Below are 23,807 nucleotides of genomic sequence, written 5' to 3'. Positions count from 1 at the left end.
GTAATTCTCACAATATTCCAAACTTTGTCATTATTATTATATTTGTTATGGGGATCTGTGATCAGTGATCTTTGATATTACTACTGTAATTGTTTTGGGGCACCACGAACCATGCCCATATTAGACGGTGTACTTAATCAATAAATGTTGTGTGTGTTCCGACTGCTCCACAGACCAGCCATTCCTCCATCTGTCTCCCTCTCCTTGGACCTCCCTATTCTCTGAGCAACAACAATATTGAAATTAGGCCAATTAATAACCCTACAATGGCCTCTAAGAGCTCAAGTGAAAGGAGGAGTCGTATATCTCTCACTTTAAATCAAAAACCAGAAACAATTAAGCTTAGTGAGGAAGGCATGTTGAAAGCCAAGACAGGCTGAAAGCTAGGCCTCTTGCACCAAACCAAAATTAGCCAAGCTGTGAATGAAAAGGAAAAGTTCTTGAGGGAAATTAAAAGTGCTACTCCAGTGAACACACAAATGATAAGAAAGTGAAACAGTCTTAATGCTGATACAGAGAAAGTTTTAGTGGTCTGGACAGAAGATCAAAACAGCCACAACATTTCCTTAAGCCAAAGCCTAATCCAGAGCAAGGCCCTAACTCTCTTCAATTCTGTGAAGGCTGAGAGAGGTGAAAGCTGCAGAAGAAAAGTTTGAAGCTAGCAGAGGTTGGTTCATGAGGTTTAAGGAAAGAAGCCATCTCCATAACATAAAAGTGCAGGGTGAAGTAGCAAGTGCTGTTATAGAAGCTGCAGCAAGTTATCCAGAAGCTCTAGCTAAGATAATAAAAGTGGCTACACTAAACAACATATTTTCAATGTAGACAAAACAGCCTTATATTGGAAGAAGATGCCATCCAGGACTTGCATAGCTAGACAGGAGAAGTCAATGCCTGGCTTCAAAGCTTCAAAGGACAGGCTGACTCTCTTGTTAGGGGCTAACACAGCTGGTGACCTGAAGCTGAAGTCAACGCTCATTTACCATTCTGAAAATCCTAGGGCCTTTAAGATTTATGCTAAATCTACTTTGCCTGTGCTCTATAAACGGAACAACAAAGCCTGGATGACAGCATATCTGTTTACAACATGGTGTACTGAATATTTTAAGCCCACTGTTGAGACTTACTGTTTAGAAAAAAGATTTCTTTCAAAATATTACTGCTTATTGACAATGCAGTTGGTCACCCAAGAGCTCTGATGGAGTTGTACAAGGAGATAAATGTTATTTTCATGCCTGCAAACACAACATCCATTCTGCAGCCCATGGGTCAAGGAGTAATTTCGACTTTTAGGTCTTATTATTTAAGAAATACATTTCATAAGGCTATAGCTGCCATTGATAGGGATTCCTCAGATGGATTGGGGCAAAGTAAATTGAAAACTTTCTGGAAAGGATTCACCATTCTAGATGCCATTAGGAACATTCATGATTCATGGAAAAAGGTCAAAATGCCAACATTAACAGGAGTTTGGAAGAAGTTGATTCCAATCCTCATGGATGACTTTGAGGGGTTCAAGACTTCAGAGGAGGAAGTAACTGCAGATGTGGTAGAAGTAGCAAGAAAACTAGAATTAGAAGTGGAGCCTAAAGATGTGACTGAATTACTGCAGTCTCATGATAAAAACTTTAATAGATGAGTGGTTGTTTCTTACTGATGAACAAAGAGAGTGGTTTCTTGAGATGGAATCTACTCCTGGTGAAGATGCTGTGAAGACTGTTGAAATGACAACAAAGGATTTAAAATATTACATAAACTTAGTTAACATTGCAGTGGCAGAGTTTAAGAGGGCTGACTCCAATTTTGAAAGAAGTTCTACTGCGGGTAAAATGCTATCAAACAGCACTGCACACTACAGAGAAATCGTTCGTGAAAGGAAAAGCCAATTGATGCAGCAAACTTCACTGCTGTCTTATTTTAAAAAATTGCCACAGCCACCCCAACCTTCAGCAACCACCACCCTGATCAGTCAGCAGCCATAAACGTTGAGACAAGACCTGCCACCAGCAAAAAGATTATGACTTGCTGAAGGCTCAGATAATGGTTAGCATTTTTAGCAATAAAGTATTTTTTAATTAAGGTATGTACATTGGTTTTTTAGACATAATGCTGTTACACAGTTAATATACCACAGTATAGTGTAAATATAACTTTTATATGCACTGGGAAACTCAGAAGTTTGTGTGACTCTCTTTATTGTGATATTCGCTTTACTGCATTGGTCTGGAACTGAACTTGCAATATCCCTGAGGTATTCCTGTATCTATATATTGTGACATAATTACCACAATAAGTTTGGTTAACATCCATCACCACAAACAGCTACAAATTTTTTTTTTGTGACAAGAACTTTTAAGATCTACTCTCTTAGCTACTTCCAATTATACAATATATGTTGTTAACTATAATCACTGTGCTGTACATTAATCACTGACTTTTCTGAACAGAGTGCTATGTGCTGGTACTTCCACACTGCCTCCAGGAATGGATAGATAGTAGAAAGAGCAAATCAAGGGATAGGTACACGACTAGAAATTTTTGAATGATTAAGACTTTTAATGATAGGCAAAAGTGTATATTAAAAGACTACAAAATATTGAAGGGATTAAGAAGTTATGGTGCAAGTTTATTTATTTATTTTTTGTGTGTGAGGAAGATCGGCCCTAAGCTAACATCTGCCAATCTTCCCCTTTTTTTGTTTTTTGCTGAGGAAGACTGGCCCTGGGCTAACATCCATGCCCATCTTCCTCTACTCTATGTGGGACGCCGCCACATCATGGCTTGACAAGTAGTGCATCGGTGCACGCCCAGGATCTGAACTGGTAAACCCCAGGCCGCCACAGTGGAGCGTGCGCACTTAACCGCTTGTGCCACCGGGCTGGCCCCCGAAGGGTGCAAGTTTAGATGTCAACTAACTATTGTTCTGCTTAAAACAAAAATGATAGGGAGAAAAGTGATTAATTTCAGAATTTCCCACAAAGGAAATGTGTTCAGTGGATCTCTAAAAGGTAGGTTTGAAAGAATAGACAAATAGGTTGTCAACTTTGTGACACAAAACGTAGATAAGAAATGTCAAATACAGGCCTATGATTTTGCTAAAAGGGAGTGAAATTGTTAAGGAAAGCAATATACCAGAATTATAGTTTAAGGATAGCTTCACATTTTTTGTCAAATGGATTGGCTTTGGTGAAAAGAACTAGCCATATTCAGAAAATTCTAGTTATTTTAAAGAAATACTGATCCCTACCAATAGTCATTTTCTCTGATATCTTTATTAAATTCATTCTTAGATAGATAATGTCAACTAGATGCAAATATTTTTTCATATACCTTCATTTGTAACTGTACTCACAGCAAAAAAAAAATCTATCACTGTGGAGTCTACTAGATTTGGCAAGTATGGGTCACAATTTTGTTAATGGGCTAGATAACTCTGCCCTATAATTGGTTTCAAGTACAAAATAGAACCAAAGAGAAATTGATATCTGGTGTGATTGTGTGAATTCAAGAAAAACACTTGTGTCTGACCTTGTTTTAGAGGAAGTGGAAACTATAGAAGAAATTGGAAGTAAAGTTCTTACAAAAAAGAACATGTCAATGTTGCAAGTGATTCAATTCAAAAGACACTTACTGGGCATCTTCCAGGCACCAGGTCCCTCAAGGAATTCATGGAAACTTGGCCAATGCTGATGGGATAGCTGGGGGTGGGTAGAAAATCAGTTCATGAAAAAGAAGGCCCTCTTTATTGTTCTATGTTTGTTACATAGGAACATAGATCAATAATAACTATTCAGTCCAGTTTTTCAAAAAGGAACCCTGTATATCAAGGAAGCAATTCTTTCACAAACTTTAAAACGTCATTTCCAATACGCTAGAGACCTTCTAGAGAAAAGTAACCAAAATATGAGACTAGTCTCAAATTCTAATATTTTAATCATCTGAAGTTCATAGCTGATTTCTTCTTCTTTCCAAACATTATATCAGTGCCTATCCCATTAGGGATGTGATTGATCTGGCCAAATAACACTCCTGACATCCAATAGCTCCATCTTCTTTGCTTCTCTCTCTTCCCTCTTCAAGTATGCTCCCTGAATCCAAATTTTCTTCCGGATGAAATGTGAATCTTCCAGGATAATTTTTCCCTACGTCTAATTCTACTCTCACCAGCAACATTATGTCATTAACCTTTAAAACACTATTGTCACTACTACTACTAAAAAGGAAGAGAAGGAGGTGGAGTGAGAGGAGGAGGAAAAGGAGGAAGAGAATCATTTATTGAACATTTATCATGTTCCTGCCACTGTCTCATTTAATTTTCACTAAAATAAATTGAAGCTTGCTATAATTAACTCCACTTATAGATGACAAAACTAAAACTTTGAGAGGTTGGATACCTTGCCTGAGATCACACAACTTGGAGGTACAGGGGCATAATTTAAAGCAGCAGTCTACTGCCAGATCCCACATGGCCCTCCTCTTACTGCCTCCCTAGAATCAACTGATCATCTTTGAGAGAGAGATGGGTAAGATCAGGTCCAAGTCAGTTGTATATGAAGGAACCAGGCTTCAATCCCTGGTCCTCTAAATACAGAGCCCACCCACTTAGCCACTACCTATCCCAGCTTCCTGCATTGTGTCTCCAGGAAATTCAATCAACAGAATAATCTGTCAGTTTCTCTGTCTCACTTTGTTAACAAAACCAGAAACAAAGAACTCAGTCATTAATAGCAACTGTATAACTAGGATACCTACTGATTCCTCCAAACGCCCTTTCCTCAGAAGTTTTGGTTTAGGGAACTCATTGATCCTCCCATCCCCAAAACTGGGTCAGCCAAGCTGCACCATATCCTGGAAGAATTAGATCAGTAGATCCCTGTCAACATTAGTAAATCAATAGCTGTAGAATCCTGAATTTAAAAAGAATAACGTTTGAATTTTCTTTAACGCTCAGAACACTGTAGACTATATGGCACAATTACTGAAAATTCTCAATTGAAATGTGGCAAGTGGAAAAACTAAATGCAGAGCCCCTGATTTGATAACCCTCCTCCCAGACTTCTCATGATTGCTTGTAATAAAATGAATTTCAGAGAATGAAATCCCTCATCCTCAAAGCTTAAAAACCTCTTTTATCAGAAATCTTGACAGTTTAACTTTGGTAGAAGTAAGGGTAGGTAGGCCACAGCCATTTCAGTTAATGCCAGAATTATTTCTGAATATCCTGTAACTCACAACAAGAATTTATTTCTGATGATGAGGCATCTGTGTGATAAGACACACCTAGCATTTCTTAACATATGTATTCTCCCTTTCCAGGTCTTAATTCTGTAGTCATTTGATATTTACATGATTAATGAACTCTTTGGAAGCTCAGAAAGCTCAGTAAGCAAAGGCCGGATCTAGAAAGTCTGCAAATCTCCATCCATACTGGATCAGGATTAGGAAGATTACTTCCCTATGATCTCTATATCTCTCCTTCATTGCTTTTTAATTGTAATTTAATACTATTAAATGATAAGAAATAAAGCAAGTTTAAAGCTTATAGCATTCTCGAATTCCTTCAGGAGACAGGCATATAGCTGTAAATGGGAAGGGGTAGATATAAAAACTTAGGAAGTGGTACTGCCTATGAGGAGCTACAGTGTACATAATTGGCCTAAAAAAGCATTCAAGTTAAGGTTTTAAAAACATTATCCAGCCAAATGTATATATCTGCAGGCTGAATTTGGCCTAGAACCACTAGTTTGAAATGGCTGGTGGTATTTCTAATCAAGAATCCAGCATTGTTGATCATTTATAATTGAGGCTTTCTTCATTATCAATAACTATTTAGATATAGATCTCATAGTTGAAAGTTACTGTTTTCTCTTCCATGTGTTCTGTTACTCCAAGTCTAATTGTTCAAACAGTTGGATCGAGTGCTGAAGATGCTAACAGGGAGTATAGAACTCCTTTCTCTCACTGCCTTCTGGGAGAGTTATCCATAAATTGTACAGACGAAAACGTGCTCTGCCTGCCCTGTGAAACCACAGGTCTTATAGCCTGTAGTGGATTTGATAAAGATTGCTGGGAAGCCAAGAAAAACCAACAAGACTATACCATATACAGCACTCAGAGGAAGCTACACATAAATGCTTCATGTTTTGATCTAATTGTAGACAACTTACTTCTTTAAAAATGTGGACTATGACAAGTTTTGGTAAGAGGCTCTGTACAACAAATGTAGATAAGATTCAGTATTGCAGGATTTTGGTGAATCAAGTAGAGATAAGACATGTTTCCACAGATGATAATATGGCTTCTCTTGATTTATAACCCTGTGATATTCACTCTATGATTTTCAGCCCCAGAATCAGTAGTGAAATCCAGATGACCTAGCCAATGTGTTTTGTACTGGCGCTCAAGAGAGTTTTAATAATATTGATTGTGGCTATGTCCATGACTATGCTATAATTTGAAATCAATATGACCTCATTATCAATCAACCAAAATTGTTTTTGAAACAAAATTCATCTTTGGCATGACTTTTTAAAAATCTGACTAATGTTAAGATACTGGCATCTGTTTTTCTGTAGGTATATTGGTAATTTGTATTAATTTTATAAAATGTCCCTTCATATCTTTGCAAGAGTCTCTTGTTTTTAATCAGTTTTAAAACAATAACGGTAATGCTGTTCATGACTTTTTTAAAAGCAAGTCATACAGAAAGATATAACATTAAAAGAAAGCCTCCTTTCCTTCCTCTAACCTCTCCTTCAATCCACATATCTCTTTCCAGAAATTTCCTATACATGTATAAGCTTATATATGTGTATATATTTTAAGCAAATTTAAACAAATGTCAGTTCTGCAACTTGTTCTTTATCATTTATCAATATGATTTGAGAGCTTTTTTCCAAGTGAGCACCTCAGAATTTACTTTACCAGCAATCTATTAATGAACACCTAACTTGTTTCCATTTTTTTTCTATTGCAATCTCTAGCACATATGATTTGCTTTAGTACCAAGTCTCAATGAAATTAGAGTAGATGCAATTTCACAGATGCTAAGTTTATCTGTGTTCTATTACCAGTGCATTACCAAATTATTCCTACAGCTATGCTATATGTAAATCTTAATGGTAGGCACACCCAAGTTACACTGTAATGAAGAAAATATAAACACAATCATGAAAACAATATCACAAGTAGATCAGTGCACTTGTTAAATTTATTCTCTGAATGTACTATTCCACATTATTACAATAGGATTTAGTATATGTTGGTTATTTTAAGGTACAAAAAGGGTATATAAATTTTGCCAGTATGACAGACATATTTAAACCCCCATGAAAACTCTTGGCTATTTTAAAACAAAAGGATTCAAAATCCTTTGTTAACAGGAACAAAAGCAATTGTTTCAGCAATTAAAAGTTACATGATTTTCGGCAGCCTTTTAAACAAAAGGACACAAATCTTCATTAGAATCATGATTTGATATACAATGGGTGATATTATTGTCTTTATAGTTAAGTGATAATTGATTTTTAATAATATTTTCTGCATCAAAAACACGACTGACCAAAAATTTCACCAAGATACAATAATATTTCAAATATTTTTCTTTGTCTGTTTAGGCCTGTCAATATTCTAAGCATCAACGTAATAGCTCTCATTCTTCAGCAGTTTTTATGTGAATAAATTATAATTCAATATTTTCACCATGTAATTAATTTTATATAATAACTATCCAGCTAGACATGAGACTTCATGGACTAAAAAGAATTTATTGACATTTCTTAATCTAACCCAATTATTTCAAGTGAAAATGGCATCGTGAAAAATGTACAGAAAACACAAAGTTTCAAGAGACCTATTAGAATAATTACTAATATAATCACTACTTTGAGTAAAGTCCTCAAAAAGCAAAATTGAAAAAAATTTTAAACTATCTGCAAATTTGGGACAATTGTTTATTTTTAAAATATTAAGAAATAGGGGCCGGCCGGGTGGCGCAAGCGGTTAAGTGCGCGCGCTCCGCTGCGGCGGCCCGGGGTTCGCTGGTTCAGATCCCGGGCGCGCACCGACGCACTGCTTGGCAAGCCATGCTGTGGCGGCGTCCCATATAAAGTGGAGGAAGATGGGCACAGATGTTAGCCCAGGGCCGTCTTCCTCAGCAAAAAAAGAGGAGGATTGGCGGATGTTAGCACAGGGCTGATCTCCTCACAAAAAAAAAAAATAAATAAATAAAAATAAAATATTAAGAAATAAATGCAAGCTTTTCTGAAGTATGTTCTTCATTAATTTTTTTACATTTGTTGTCCCTGGATATAAGAGTGTGTGTGTGTGTGTGTGCGTGCATCTATGCATGTGTGTGTATACACACACACATATATATATATTTGGCAGAATGTTCTATCTAAATTAAAACTAATAAAAAATTACTTCAGGAACAAGATGAAACAATTCAAATGAGGCAGCACAACTCAGCATCACCCAAATTGCTAAAATAGAATAGAAACTACAAAAAAAATCAGTAATTTTGCTATGTCTAATTATGAAGAAAATGCTTCTAAGTTTGCCTGATATTTTCTGTCATTTATATTGACAGGACATTGTCTATTTAATTATATTGACATAAGTCAAAGTGTACAGAGAAACATTTTGTTTTATCAAAAAGGATGCTATTTGGTTACAATTGAAGGTAGTACCTATGAATGGTGCAATGAACTATTTTGAAAATACAGGAAAGAAGAGGCACATTACATTTTGCATTGAAGTTTTTGTTTTTGTTCTTTCGGGGGGTTGGGTTTTTTGTTTTGTTTTGTTTTACTTCTTAGTGAAGGCACTTTGCAGAAGGCTCCCTAGCTAGAATATGGTAATACTTCTCATTATGACACAACTGATTAACCACTTTAAGTAGGGGGAAATCTTTTATTTCCAATAAGTTTAAACTCTATTCTGGTGGATGATCAATCTTAAACTTCAAAAAACTGTTACTCTAATTTACTCATTGAATATATTTCCCTTCAAACAGACTCAATATATAGTAGTCTATTTTATTTATTAAAATAGCAGTCCTGAACCTTACTTACATTACAAACCCATCAATATCCTAGATATGCCCCAGAACCTTACCCCAACATTCTCCTCTGTAAGGTGTAGGTCTAGGTCTTTCTCCATCCAATCTATAGTATCAATAAGGAGACCTCGTGGCCCAGTTTGCTTAGGACAATTCTGGTTTACACTTAATGCTGCATAGTTGATAGCCCCTCCCTCCCTTTCACTTCAAAATAGCCCCAGTTTAGAAAATAAATTATATGATCACTCAGTGTATAAAGAATATGAGAGCTTCAGGTATAGTCATTCTAATGTTTGCCATTGTCATACTTTTTTACCTAATTAAGAAACTTATCAAGAACTACGTATGGCTTTCTAATGAACCGATGTCAGTTTTTGGTTACTTAGTAGGAACCATCTATTACCACTACTTAAATTTCATTCCTATTGATAAAGTTCTCAGATTTTTAATGTTCCTTCAATGCCTTTATCAAAAGTAAAACAACAACTACTTTGCAAATAATAGCCTCTTGATAAGAATTAAAAATAAAAAAAAAAAAAAACTTTCCTTTTGAACTTATTCCTAAATAATGTAATACATTTTTTGAGAAACTAGTGAAGTTTTTTCTGCCGTAGCAGGTAGGAATGTCAACCTCGTCTATGCTTCTTTCACTTAATATATGGTAGCTACTCTGCTGGGCACTTTTTGGGGTTTAGTGGTAAGAACAGAACGGTGAGAGGGAAGAAATTTAAAATGAAGTGTAGAAACTTCCACTTAAATATAATAGAAATTCCATTAAAATGACATTAGAGGAGACCAAAGTAGACAAGGGATGTCAGTAAACTTTTGGAAGAGGGAAAGCCAAGAGAGGAATAGTAACTGGCAAAATGACTAGAAGAAGTTCACATGCCAGTGCTTGCAAGATTGGATAACAAGAAACAAGCCAATTCCTCCCACAGAATCCAAGTATGGAGGCAATAGGAAGCTATGAGACCACATATTTCAGTAAAATGAGGATTCACATGAAGAAAGAGGAGGAAACGGGAACCCAGAAAACAGGGGACCTGAAACAGGAGAGCAACAAAGGAAAATGTCAGGATGACAGCTTACACCAGGCCAAAGAACAGCCATTCAGGTTGCTGCAGGGGATAGAGACCTTCAGGAGAGAGTTCTGCAGGGCTGAAAAGAAAAAGAAACTAACAGAGTGTTTAGAATTGTGTTTGAACATTTGAAAAACTTATTAATAGACTTGACAGATCTGATGAAGCATTTAAAGAGCACATTGAGAATAACTGTCATTAAAATGACTATAGGGCCGGCCCCGTGGCTTAGCGGTTAAGTGCGCACGCTCCGCTGCTGGCGGCCTGGGGTTTGGATCCCGGGCGTGCACCGACGCACCGCTTCTCCAGCCATGCTGAGGCCGCGTTCCACATACAGCAACTAGAAGGATGTGCAACTATGATGTACAACTATCTACTGGGGCTTTGGGGGAAAAAATAAATAAATAAATAATAAAAAATAAATAAATAAATAAAATGACCATAGAGTTGTGGCTGAGGAACAACCAAAATAAATTAAAACTATTATAAAACTGAAAAAAACAAACTTTGGAAGAAAAGACTTTGACTCGAAAAAGAATGAAACACCAATCAAGGTGTAAAACTATAAGTTGAACCCAATCAAGTGACAAAGAAGATAAAATATTAAAAAGACTATTAAAGAACCGGGTAAGGGATTGCAAGAATAAATCTCAGATGAGAGTATTGACTTCCAGGCCCCCATGGATAGTGACTATAAGAATGATTCCAGAGTGTCCATTTAAAATTTGGGTAGAATCACACTGGAAATTTACAGTCTTCAAGTCCAGCCTAGAATGTCTGACTTCTAAGCAAATATATTGAAATATCAAGTTTTTCAACCTAATAAAATGTGCTCCTTTATAATGTGACTAAGTGACTTTACAACTCTGGGAACCTTCAGAATTAAGTACAGAAGGCACGGAGTACAACTAACTCTTAGTATTGATGTTTTTTATATTCGCTTTAAGATAATCTGTTGTGTTTGTTATCTAAAATGTTTATAATATCTAAGAAAATCTGACAGATTAAGTGGTGATTTTAAGGTCTCGGATACAGGAGAATTTTGCGAGTTTATAAACAATATCAGGATGTTTAAGATAATGTTCTATAAATTTATAATATTAAGTTTATAAGAATTCCTAAATTTCTCAGGAAGTTTTGTTCACTTGGGTTATAAATCTGTCCTCATGGACATTTGAAAGATAAAGTATCAAATATGTTAAATTTATGAATGAAATTTTAATGTTTAAGGCAAGAAATTTCAAATGAAATGTATTCAGTTACACTTTAAAAAAAAAAAAATTTGTCTTAGGGGCTGGCCTGATGGTGTAGTGGTTAAGTTCACACGCTCCACTTCAGCAGCCCGGGGTTCAAGGGTTCGGATCCCAGGCATGGACCTACACACCTCTCATCAAGCCATGCTTTGGTGGCATCCCACATACAAAATACAGGAAGGTTGGCACAGATGTTAGCTCAGGGATAATCTTCCTCAGGCAAAAAGAGGAGGATTGGCAACAGATGTTAGCTCAGGGCCATCTTCCTCACCAAAAAAATAAATAAATAAATTTGTCTTATTACTTTATAATTAGACTTCTCTGGCCTCAAGTTCCTTGTCTTTGTAAATAATACTATCTCCTTAACAGCATTATGAAGAAAATTAGAGGTATTTATAAGAAAAGATTTTCTAATCAAAACTAAAAATGCTACACAAGTTTAGATGTTAATTCTGCTTTATAACTATGGTACTCATACAATATGAGGATCCTACAGAAAGCCAGCAAATTTGTTGAAGGATTTTAAAAACAAGAACTGAAAAAAAATAAAAAGTTAGGGATTAGAATTATTTCTGCCTAAAAAATAATAAAGTAATAGTCTAAGGTGCATACATAGATGAAGGATTTGTATGCACAATGTTTTGGAACAAGACTTTTAAGTATCAATTGATGTGCCTCCCCTCTCCTCCACTTCTCTGTATGTGACCTGTCCCCATTCATTCAGAGACATACATTACCACAAGAATGACTTAGGATCAGGAATTTTCAGGGTTCAGGTTGTTACCTCCAAAAAGCCCACAACAGAGCTAACAGGCTTGAAAGGCAAGGTTTTCAGTTTTAAGAGGTGGGCTCTTAAGAAAAGTGTTTTTTTGAGACCAAAAAGACTAAAAGCTTGGCGGTCACAGCACACAGAGTGCACACCATAAATTATAGAATGTGGAAAAAAGAATAATAAGGTAGAAGCCTAGTTTCCCTACACACGTGAAAAAAATATTTTCAAAAAGCCCTTTGGACTAAAAAGAAAGGAAGCTGCAAAGAGAGAGGGAAGAAAAGAAGAGAAGCTGGGCTCAGATATGAGCACCATCTGTGCCACCCACTCTATCCTGGGATGAACTTAGATTCCCTCAGGGAAGAAGGAAAGAGGAAGAGAAAAGAAAAGACTCTTAATTGATGATGTATTTATCAAAAATAAAATGGGTGAGACAAAATTCACAAGTGTCTATGTTGACTTCTCAGTGACTACATTAAATTCTCCACCAACAGTAGAAATGGAGGCTCAAGAACTAAGTATGATTACTGTCGGGGGAAGAGGGAGAATCTCCCTCTGCCCTTTTCCTTAAAGTTCTTACAGCTGGCCAAATAATCAACAAGACAGGTTAGCAGGAGAAAATAATACCAAGTTTAATAACATGTATACATGGGAGAAACTCAGAAATGAGCAACTCGTCCCTCTGTCTAAGCTGCTTGCTTAAGTATTGCAGCTAAAGGCGAGGAGTGTGTTGGGGGCGGGTAGTGGCCTGGGACTTCAAAGGGCAGGAGGACAATTCTTTTCAGGGTCATCTACAGATAATGTGGTCAGGGAGAGACAGAGTTTTTGATAAAAGAGGCTTGGTGCCTTTCCTATTGTAACCTCTATCCTGCATTATCTTTACAGCCATCATGATAGAAGATCTGTTCCAGGAAGGAGCCACCATGTCAAATTCTTTAGGCAGTTAGTGGGGGAGGTCAAATGTCCCTCAGAGAAAACAATCAAGGTAAAGAGATATATCTCAGAGTGGCCAAATCTTGATCTCCCACATTACAAAGAAATAAATTTCCTCTTTTGCACATCCAATTTTGTAACTATGGAATTTCTACCCACTACAATAGCTTGATGATCTTACTCTTCATCCCCACTGAGACAGAACAAAGAGGAGAAAAACGTATGCTGAATTTCTAATTATTTTATATTTTTAGTTATCTATACTTCTCTAATATAAAACCTTGTGAGTTGACTGTATTGGAAATTTCTTTGCTATTTTATTCCATGAAAAATATTCATATAGAGTCATAAAACATCACAGATATTTCTAGGCAATATTTCCCTAAAAATATGAAATAAGTACTACTGGAGATAGGCAAAACAATTTTAGGTGGTACTTAAGTATACATTTTTTATCTTAATATATATAGGAAAAACATTATTTGCAACAAATTATTTCATGGACATTATTGCTTAACACAAGACACAGATACAGTATTTAAGTTTAATGATTTAACTCAATCTAAAGAAGAACAGTAAGTAAATAATAACATATATAAATATTGCAAAAACAGAGAAGGTGGTGTACACAAGACTGAAGTCTGTAAAACACTGTACTAAGGTAATGGATTGATTATACAATTTTAAAAAGAAGGAGAAGGCATGGTTTGATAGAATAGAACTGAACTAGAATTTAGGAAGCCTGGATCACTGTGCCAGATCAACTGTGTGGTTATAACAACTTGTGCAAGTCAATCTTTCTGGTCCTCAGTTTATTCACCTACAAACCAAGGTGACTGAATTAGGTGATCCTTATGCTTCTAATCCTAAAATTCTATTATTTGGATAATAGTTTTCAAAACATTTTTATAGGTATCAATTTTATTTCAATATTACCACACTCAATAAGCATTTAATGAGCATATTCTATGTGCTAAACAATGTTCTGGGCGCTTGGGATGCATCAACAAACAAAACAGATGCAGATTCTTGCCTTACATTTTAGCTCACATCCTGTGAGGTAAATATTATTTCCATTTTACACGGGAAGAAGTTTAAGGTCATATGTAGGCAATTGCCTTAGATAAGTTAGTAGGAAGCAGAGTTAGGATTCAGACTCAAGGCTTCTGATTCACAGATTGTGCTCTTTCCACACTACACACATTGTAAAGGACATAATTCAACAGGGAAACAACATTGAGAAAAATAGAAACTGCTGCTAACTAAGATGGCTATTAGATAATGTTATCATATGCTCTTATTTAGAATCTTTGACGATGCTAATCATTTTTTTTAAAGAAATGAAAACCCTGATGGCACTAAATAAGGAATAGGTCTTATGAAACAGATGGCTTAGCACATGGTAGATTGCTCCTTTTCTTCTTGGCACCTCCTGCTGAAAGAATCTGATATGCGGAATGGTTAGGTATGTTTGACTTCTTGGGTCTTAACTAGTAGATATTTCTGGAACAGATGCTGCTTCCTTACCCTGAGCTCAACAAATTCACAAGTACAATATGCAGCATTTCCTTTTCTGTCACCCTTCTCATGTTGTGTCCAGTTTTATCAACTCTAATTAAAATATTTTACATTGAAATATGGCCTAAAATGAGTCAGGAGTTTCAGGACAAGTAACTTCCAAGAAATTATTGGAAGCCCGCAATCTTTCCCAATAAGATGTATGGCAACCATAACCTTTGGGCAAGTCACTATTGCATTAAATACATCTTCCAAGCAGCAGAATTTATTAGGCAACAGCAATGTGCAGGGCACTAGGATAGGTACTGTGGGAGATATAAGGATGACGAGATGTGATCTTGGTCTTCAAGTATTTTACAGTATAAGAAGGGCTTAAATAAGCTCATAAATCATTACAATACAAGGCAGAGTGTGGTAACTGCTATAAGGATGGCTCAAAGAGTTTGGGAATTCAAATGCAGAAGAACTCACTTCCTCTCGGCTGAATTGACTTGGGCTGAGGCGTAATAATAGAGTTAGGGTGAAAGCACTTGCTAAGGTCAGACTTTGCAGGATGATGAGGATTTCTGCAACTAGAAATATAGGGAGGACTTTCCAGATAGCACGTGCTTACGTGTGGAGGTGGGAACCTTTACAGAGAAGTTATCAACTTTGACTAGAGCAGATAAGATAGATGAAGGAACTGGATTGTGATGGTCTTGCAAATCACGGCAAGCTATCTGAGCCTAGATCAGGTTGTAATAGGGAATTATTGAAAGATTTTGTGTAAGAAAGTGACATGACCCATGTTTTGCTTTAGCAAGATTAGTGTCTCAGGAATCGGGTTGGATTACAGGGGAGAGAAACAGAAGCAGTGAGACCAATTAGATAGTTCTTGTTACAGTCCAGAGAAGAGATAATGAGAGTGTGAAGTAGATCTGGCACTTGTTAGAGGAAGAAGGCAATGAATAGGAGACATGTGGAGGAGGTATTCACTATTATTTCTCTATTAAGAGGAGAAAAGGCTGTACCTTTTGTAATAATTGCAAACTAAGATTGGATCAAGGTTGCTAGGGACAATCACTAAGATAGGAGTCCTAGGGTTGATTAACTTTCTTTCCCCTAATTTCACAAATTACTAGAGAATTTTTATATTATATTTAGTATATATATCCAAAAGATTTGAGGGTCTCTTGAGCACTGAATTATTATTTAAACACAACCTAAAAGGTAAAAACCTAAAGCAGAATTCAAAATTAACTTTTGTTAAAATGCTTCATATTAAGGTGCCCTCTGATTTTCCACTGTGATTACCTATGAGCATGTAGTGTCATAATAAGCAAGTGTTATTAAATATTAATAGATTTTCCTTTAACCAATCTTCTATCCAACAGAATTAACACAAATATATTAAAAATAAATTGAATTTCTTATAGCATGCATCATCCAAGGGTTCTTTAAAAGCAAATCTCTATCTTTAGACAGTTTAGATTTAGAACTAAATCTCTAAGTAAAAACAAATACATAAATAAAAATTGTGCATGGACTCATATGGAATGGAATTCAACTTGGGAAAGAAGTCTTTCTTTGGAGTTCTGACACAACACCATAGAATGGATCCAGGCTAAATTCCCCTGAGCCAGACAAAAGGTAAGGGGTGGTCTGCTATTGCCTAGAGCCCATGAAACGGTTAAATCAGGCCCATATGCTACTAAATCATGCTCCAGTCCATCTCAAAAATTTCAGTCCACTACAGAGAAGGGATCATTTTTGCAATCCTGAACTTCAACCACTAGAAATAATATTATATCATACCCTAGGTTCTAGCCAAACACAATTATATTCACTCTTCTTGGGACACTCTCCTGAATTCCCCATAAATCCTTCTCATATCTTCATTGATGCAAGTCATCTTTCCCAACTTTAAGCTCCCATGACACTCTATCTGAGCTACGTTTTTACGTTTGCCATTTTTTAGCTTTTTAATATTATTTTAAGTATAGGTCATCTCCCCTATAAAACTGTAAATTCCCTGAGGGCAGACTCAAAGTCTTGTTTTCACAGTCCCATGGTATCTAGCACTGGCCTCTTTCCACAGAAATCACACAAGAGGAGATAGTGAAGAAATGTCTAAGCCTTCACTTTGCAAAGAGTACTTCATTGGTCTCTAATAAAAATTTAAGGAAAAAAAAATTGCTGGAAGATTCTTTAAAACTTGTCAACCTTGTTATATAAAATTGGATGAAATCTCCTGGGTTTCAGCGTCAATTATCATCACCCAGATCTATCTCAGGCTGGATGAACCCTTTTCAAGTAAGACCAAGACTGGTTTTCTCACGTTATTCTTCCTTCCCTCCTCAGCATCTTATCCCCTCCCCCAGGGCCCCATTATAGTTTTTAGAATGAATAATACAACATAATCCAAGTATTTCCTTTTTCACAAATTTAAGTTTTCTTTTTAGATAATCTTGTTTTTCCTTTTTTAGCTTGTCTTTCCTTTATCACAATAACTTCTCCCTTTTACGAAGATCTCTGCCCTCATGGGAAACAATCATCACATTTTGAACTATAAATGGAAAATAATGTTATTATATTGCATTGTGGAGCTTCTGCTCAAATTGCTATTTCTCAGGAATTGAACATAGACTGGAACTCTTTCTGTCTTCACGGTGGCTGTTGTATTAATTCCAGCAAAGTGCTACAGGCTTCCATCTCACCCATTTTAAATCTGTCCATGTAACACTTAATGTTTGTGTCTTGAGCCTAGCGTAATTGCACTGAAATTGCCAGATGGTGCGGGTGATAGATGGACTGCCACCATTTAGTTTCCTATAGACTCTGATCCAGGGCCTTTAATTGGCTTGCCAGTGCCTCTCTGACTCTTGCCTTTGGCCACACTGGCGATTACTAACAAAGAGGAACATCTTAAGCCGTCTTTACATGATGAATTTAGTGTGCACAGATGACATATTAAAACAATAAATTGAAAATTAGAAATACAAAAAAATTTAAGTCTGGCTAAGGCCAAGGGGTTACCCAATCCAGCATCTGTTTTCCCTTACAGCTCATTACATCACTGAGAAAACATTCAAGGTATAGGAAACGCCCTTCAAAGCTTGAATTATTTGTAGTTTCCATCTTTCAACTCAAAGATTTGTTGAGACACTATCCAGTTCCACTGGACCATTAGCTGAAGATTCAAATTATCTGTAGTATTCAGACGTCACCTTATAATTTCTACAGGACCTTTCTCTACATTCATGAAACGTTTCAACCATACATTCATTTGTTCTCAAAACTTTTCCAAGAAAGGCATCAGAGTGAGCATTAAATAACTCACAACAGTTCCTACCATAGGTAAGCAACAACAGTGCTGAACAGCTAGGCAAGGCTGTTCTCACTTGCTGACCTATCTTTCTTTTTATTTAAAACCTTAAGATGGTTTCATCTTCTTTTGTGGCTCAGACTTTTGACTATGCTAAAAAGTACAGTAGTGCAGAATACGTATAGTTATTAAGAACATGGCCACTGGAACTAGACTACCTAGGTTCAAATCTTAGTCCTGCTATTTACTGCCTATGGAGGCTTAGGCAACTGATCTACATTTCCATGCCTCAGTTTCCCCTGTCAAATTAGGATAACAACCTATCTACCTGTAAGCTTGTTGTGAAGAGTTAGTATATATAAAAGGTCCATATATGAAGTATGTAAAGTCCTTAAACAGTGTCTGACACATAGTGTGCTTATTTTTTCTAAGATAGCTAGCTTTATCATGAGGCAACTCACTTAAATATCAGTGATATCATAGGTTATGTGATTTGGTAACTTTCTGGCCCTTACTGAATTTCTAGCCAGTTGCCAGACAATTGTGTTTCCTGTTATTGGGGAGGTGAAGAGGACTCAGGTCTTTGATAATCTCAGCCATGCCTATGTTGCAAAGGTATCATCTAAGTTCACACTGCCTTTGAATTGTAAATAAAATTAGAAAGACTATCCCTTACCCCAGGTGCTTTGCGAAATCCAATGACTTCTGTTAATTTTCAATGACAGTTCCAAATCTCTGATTTTTATGGCTCCTGTAGCTACGGTTCCTGTAGCTATTCTCTTCTGTCTGCTCTATACCAAACCAAATGTGGGACTGAGCCCAATTTCGTTGATTACTCCTTCTCCAAACTACACAATAAGGTTTGTGTTTCTGTGGCAGCCTTGAATGAAAGTTTGGGCTCACAATAGTAGGTTCAATATTACTGTGTTCAGTGAACCATGTCCCCTGGAGATGTGTACTAAGAGGGTTTGCACAGAGCAACACAAACAATTCAACTGGAATATTATCCACATGTATTATCCACATGTATTAACCACCCCAAAGCTCAAATTTCCCACCTCCTTCAGAGACTGCAGCCTCCTGCCATGTGGTTTAGCAGCCTCTCCCGGCAACACAGACACCTTTATCTGCCTCCTCTCCTTCCTCTCTTTTTTTGCTCATCTATACCCAGAAATCCCTGTTCATTTCTTATTCATGCTTTCCCTGGGGGTATCACCTGCCACCTGACAAAGCAGTTTATGAAGATATTTTTCTAAACAAGGCAGTTCCCTTCACAACAGGAATTCTGATGTCAGTTAATAAAATATTATTTTCTCTCTGTTACATTTATATAATGTGTTTTTATCACCACAAAATATGGATTTAAATATATAGTTAATTTAATCTATTTCACAAATATTTATTCAGCTCTGGGTAGGGTTTTCATGAAATTCAGAGGACTCAATCATAGGTCCTGCAATGGAGAGATTTAGCTCTTTCTAGCCACTACAAATACAAGGTCAACAGGGATAAATGATGTAAGAGAAGCCAAGATGAAGTGCTATGAGTATTTAGATTCAGATGAACACTTTGAAAAGGCCCAGGCAAATGTTTTCAAGAGGTGCTAATTCCATTTTCAATTTTGAAATGGCTGGTTGTAAGTCAGCGAAACCAGACAAACTATTTAGCAATACAAGGGAGAGTACTAAAGATCACATCTCTTTCAGGGATTTTACAAATTGTCAAAATTTTGAGCTTTATACTCGGAGTAATATCAGATAGTTTATAAACAAATGAAGTTTCAAGCCAGCCCTCATGGCCTAGTGGTTAAAGTTCAGCGCTCTTACCACTTCGGCGGCCTGGGTTCAGTTCCCGTCATGGAACCACATCACTCACCTGTCAGTTGCCACGCTGCAGTGGTGGCTCACATAGAAGAACTAGAAGGACTTACAACTAGAATATACAACTATGCACTGAGGCTTTGGGGAGGGGAAAAAAAATAAAAAACCAAAAGATAAAATAAATAATTAAAAAAAAAAAAAATGAAGGGGGCCGGTCTGGTGGCGCAAGCAGTTAAGTCTGTGCGCTCCGCTGCGGCGGCCCGGGGTTCGCTGGTTCGGATCCCGGGTGCACACCAACGCACCACTTGGCAAACCATGATGTGGTGGCATCCCATATAAAGTGGAGGAAGATGGGCACGGATGTTAGCCCAGGGCCAGTCTTCCTCAGCAAAAAAAAAAAAAAAAAGAGGAGGATTGGCAGATGTTAGCACAGGGCTGATCTTCCTTACAAAAATAAATATATAAATAAAAATAAAAAATAAAAAAATAAAAAATAAATTAAAAAAATGAAGTTTTGCCATCTACAAATTCCATGTAATTCCTAGGCCACTCTATGCATGTAACTAAGGCAAATTAATGATGACTATTTAGGCAAAATGTGTATATTAAGAAAAAATACAAATATACATGCAAGGAAGTTGTTAACTTATAAAATAAATAAAAATTATTTAATACAAAAATTTAATTTTGATCATCCTTCTGTGAAAATAATGAAAAAAATCAAATTACCTAATCAAATATAAAACTTCCATACTAAGCAGCCCTGTTTCTGTTTTGAATGACTCTAAATATTAAGAATTTTTTCCTTTAATTGAACTAAAATCTATCTCCTTAAAACTTTTATGCAAGTTCTGCCTTCTGGAATCATGAAAAATAAATTGAATCTGTCCTAAACCTTATCCTACAGGCAAAAGAGGTCTTTGAAAGATTACTTCATCAAAGTCACTAAAAATATATTAATAGAACAGGACCAAATATAGGATCCTGCAGCCTACCATTAGTAAATTCCTTCTTAGTTAACATCATTTTCCACATACTGAAAAAATTTTTTACAGAAACATGCTCATTGATGATAAAGAAAAAAAATACTGAAATATGTAACAGTAAAAGAAAGGTTAAAAAAGATGGCATATTCATTTCACGCAATATTACACAAACACTTGATGTTTATTTAACTAATGTTTACACAAGAGTGTGTAATGGTATAGGGACCTTTGTAGAGTAGAATATTAAGTGGGAGAAAAACTCTAGAGAGACCAAATAGTCATATATTGAACCCTCGAGTTTATGAGTTTATCTGCATTCTCTCACAAAATCCCACTACAATGCCAGTAATTTTCAGAGTCATAAAACCAAAACAACAAAGAATATGGGAAAGAAGAAGACAGCAGACAAGAGATGATAAAAATAAAATTTTGAATTTAAAAAGTAGCCAATTTAACATAACAAAAAATATGGCCGAGGGAGCCAAAATGTTAGCTGATTTACACTGTATAATCCCAGAAAGACTCAGAAACCGGAAATCGTACTAAGGTAGGAGGGGTACAGGTAGGACTCATAACAGGAGGATTATTTGGAATCTATACATATACGTGTACATACATACATACATACTTACTTACTTTTATTTGCTTTTATTTAAAAAGAGAGAAAGATAAACCAAAAAAGAGAAATACCTTCAAAATTTTGAAGGAAAAATATTCTCTACCTAGACTTCTATGCCTGGAAACTATTAATCAAGAGTGAAGGGAAACTAAGGACATTTTCAAACATATAATAAAGTCTGAAAAAGTATACTTCCATGAGTTATTTCTCAGGAAGCCATGGAAGGATGTGTTCCACCAAAACAAGGGAATAAATTTACAAATAGGAAAATGTGAAATCCTAAAAAAAGGGGATCCGATTCAGGAGAAAGGCGAAGGTAATCCTTAGAATGACTGTGAAGGGAAGAAATTTCGAGGAAGCCAAGCTGAGCATCAGACTCAGAGAGCAACTCATCCAGATTGAAGCATGAGGTCAGATGGCTCCAAATACATCACCAAAGTACATCACCCAAATATGTCACCAAGAAAATGATGAAACTGAAGGATTGGCTTTTGTGTTTGAATGAATTAATAAGCAATTTACTTAACAACAAGCACATTAAAAACTGAGCAAGTAAAAAAGATCTCCACTGAAAACAAAAAGTTTTACAAAAAAGGAAATATTGAAGAGTTGGACTAGAAATAATATTTATATAATTATCATAGTAGTAAAGACACTAAATATTTATTTAACCAAAAATTGTGACATAACAATATGAGAGAAAACAAAATGGATATAGGTAAGCGTATAAGTGGGGGATGGGGTGAGGGGGAGTGCTGGAGGAGGACAGCAAATTCTCATCTTCCATAGTAGGAAGTCAACAGATCTGAAAAATCATATCATCACAGAAAAATTTGTTATTTGTAAATACAAAAGTAAATTCCAAAAGAAATAGCTAAAATAGTTGAAAATAGTTGCTTCTCGGACTGGAAAGCATAGGGCGAGTGACTGCTAATTTTCATTATCAGCCTTGAGGAACCATTTGATGTCTTGACATGAGTACAGCCATGTTTGGCCGTTCCATTAACCTACAGCCACCAGCACAAAAAGAAATATAAAAGCTGCTTTCTGTGTGGTGGGAACTACCCCTTCTCCCACGGAGATAGTGGCAATGTGTAAAAATTTCAAGGCCCTTTGGGTGTCGCAGCCTGGGGCAGACTGGCCATCTCTGCCGGGCTGGGATGATAACCAAGGTAAACAATGCACATACACAACTGCCGGGCTGGGACCATAGCCAGGAGGCTCAGTGCACGTATGTCACTGATAACCATTTGTGCATGGGAACAGTGGATGCTTGCTCTGAAAAACACTCTGTAACTGCTTACTCTGAAAATTATTGATGCTAAAAAAAAACTGCTGGAGACTGAGGGCCAGTGAGAGTTCCACCTGTGGAAGGGACACCTTGCCCAGGACATGTGATCCCCGCCCAGCCGTGTTGATTGAAAGGACTCTCCCCGCAGTGGGGCATGGATGTTGTGAGTAATTGATTTGTTGTGAAGTAATTGATTTGTTGTGAACAATTGATTTGATGTGTTCTCTTTTTGGTCAACCTGGTGTTTCTCTTTCCGGTTGATCTGTGTCATTTCCCTTCGGTCGATGTGGATGTTTTCCCTTTCCAGTCGATCTGATGTTTTTCCCTCTCATTATATGATCTATTCGAATCTGCTGCTATCTCAGTCAAGGTGAATGTTTTCCCTTTCCAGTCGAGCTGATGTTTTTCCCTCTTACTATTTGACCTATTCGGATCTGTTTGCAGACTATCGCCTTTACTATCCTCTATATAATAAAATATACCTTCAGTCCATTTGTTTGGAGTTGAAAGTTCCTTTTACATCTCTGATCGAATCCCCCGAACCTCTCATAACATTTGATAAGATCTTTTTAAAACAAATGATATTTGCTTATGTTTGGATTTAATGACAATTAAATCTAAAAATGACCTCTAAATACATTACATAGAAGTCCCAAAAATAACAGCAAGAAATATATACAAATGTCAATGAAGTTTATATTTAGATTATTTGTTTTGTTATACTTCTCTGGGTGATTCAAACTTTCTTTGATGAACACATACAACTAATATAATGAAAAAATTTAAATAAAAAGGTACCAAGTTGAGTATAACTTGTTCTTTGAACTCCTAATGTTTCCTAATATTTAACACATTACTTCTATGCACACAAAAATCTACTCTTCAATTTCTCTTCCAGAATTCTTCTATTAATTGTTGTTAAATTCATTATTCTATTCCTAGAAGATGCATCCCCCACCTCCACCCACATCTAACACACACACACACACACACACACTTTTCACAATTGAAACAGTTGTTATCCATCTCTGCATCCTGTCTATCCCCATTCTGCAGGGCCTTTCAAAATCACCAATAATTGGCCTGTGACCCTATCCACAAGGTCTTTCATACCCTGGTATTCAGTTTAACTAAGATCTGAATTTAAAATAACTCAGCACTCTCCTATTTATCTTTT

The 23,807-nt window shown here is 36.4% G+C and overlaps 1 long non-coding RNA gene across 2 annotated transcripts in view; it reads right to left on the bottom strand.

Annotated features, from left to right (window-relative positions):
- Positions 1 to 23,807, bottom strand: part of LOC131414942 (uncharacterized) — a 107,193-nt gene that overhangs the window by 22,214 nt on the left and 61,172 nt on the right. For both annotated transcript variants that reach the window (XR_009222268.1, XR_009222267.1), the window contains exon 3: positions 3,629 to 3,695. This is a non-coding gene — a long non-coding RNA (uncharacterized LOC131414942). The remainder of the gene's footprint in view (positions 1 to 3,628; positions 3,696 to 23,807) is intronic.

Source organism: Diceros bicornis, chromosome 15, assembly GCF_020826845.1.
Source record: "Diceros bicornis minor isolate mBicDic1 chromosome 15, mDicBic1.mat.cur, whole genome shotgun sequence".
In the NCBI taxonomy this organism is placed as follows: domain Eukaryota; kingdom Metazoa; phylum Chordata; class Mammalia; order Perissodactyla; family Rhinocerotidae; genus Diceros; species Diceros bicornis.
This window is presented reverse-complemented; position numbering and strand designations above follow the sequence as displayed.